A 1,067-nucleotide genomic window follows, 5' to 3' on the forward strand; every position below is an offset into this window, starting at 1 on the left:
GTCCGCTCCAAAGACGATTCTACATTCTCACTACCATTACAACCGTTCCCTAACAATGGATAATGTCCTATACTACTTACTCTCCCGCTCAATCACGGAGACGAGTTTTCCACGGTTTCCACCCCTCCCTCCATACCGCAGCAACACGAGTTTTTTCCACCCCTTTCAGAAAGCGCTCTTCGCGCCACAAAGCCGCCCCAAGACGCGCGAGCAATGAGCATCGAGCTTAAACATATCGCAAACGTCAAAAATAATATAACGGGATTAATATATATCGCGCACGTGCGATATGTTTGTCACAAGGCGCAAAAAATAATTATAAAAGGAATGCAACACGAGGACTTCCCAGGAGGTCACCCATCCTAGTACTACTCTCGCCCAAGCACGCTTAACTTCGGAGTTCTGAAGGGATCCGGTGCTTTAGTGCTGGTATGATCGCATCCGACATGTTTCCCCGTCTTCGTCCCTTATGCTTGCCACTCCCAGGTCCGCTCCAAAGACGATTCTACATTCTCACTACCATTACAACCGTTCCCTAACAATGGATAATGTCCTATACTACTTACTCTCCCGCTCAATCATGGAGACGAGTTTTCCACGGTTTCCACCCCTTCCTCCATATCGCAGCAACACGAGTTTTTTCCACCCCTTTCAAAAAGCGCTCTTCGCGCCACAAAGCCGCCCCAAGACGCGCGAGCAATGAGCATCGAGCTTAAACATATCGCAAACGTCAAAAATAATATAACGGGATTAATATATATCGCGCACGTGCGATATGTTTGTCACAAGGCGCAAAAAATAATTATAAAAGGAATGCAACACGAGGACTTCCCAGGAGGTCACCCATCCTAGTACTACTCTCGCCCAAGCACGCTTAACTTCGGAGTTCTGATGGGATCCGGTGCTTTAGTGCTGGTATGATCGCATCCGACATGTTTCCCCGTCTTCGTCCCTTATGCTTGCCACTCCCAGGTCCGCTCCAAAGACGATTCTACATTCTCACTACCATTACAACCGTTCCCTAACAATGGATAATGTCCTATACTACTTACTCTCCCGCTCAATCA

The 1,067-nt window shown here is 47.7% G+C and overlaps 2 non-coding genes across 2 annotated transcripts; both read right to left on the bottom strand.

The window, feature by feature from the left end:
• Positions 1-324: 324 nt before the first annotated feature.
• On the bottom strand, positions 325-443 carry LOC119348609. Its single transcript, XR_005169043.1, has one exon. It is a non-coding gene; the product is annotated as a 5S ribosomal RNA (ribosomal RNA).
• A 367-nt stretch (positions 444-810) lies between these two features.
• LOC119348608 lies at positions 811-929 on the bottom strand. The gene has a single exon (XR_005169042.1). It is a non-coding gene; the product is annotated as a 5S ribosomal RNA (ribosomal RNA).
• Positions 930-1,067: the final 138 nt, after the last annotated feature.

Source organism: Triticum dicoccoides, unplaced genomic scaffold, assembly GCF_002162155.2.
Source record: "Triticum dicoccoides isolate Atlit2015 ecotype Zavitan unplaced genomic scaffold, WEW_v2.0 scaffold97722, whole genome shotgun sequence".
Taxonomy (NCBI): domain Eukaryota; kingdom Viridiplantae; phylum Streptophyta; class Magnoliopsida; order Poales; family Poaceae; genus Triticum; species Triticum dicoccoides.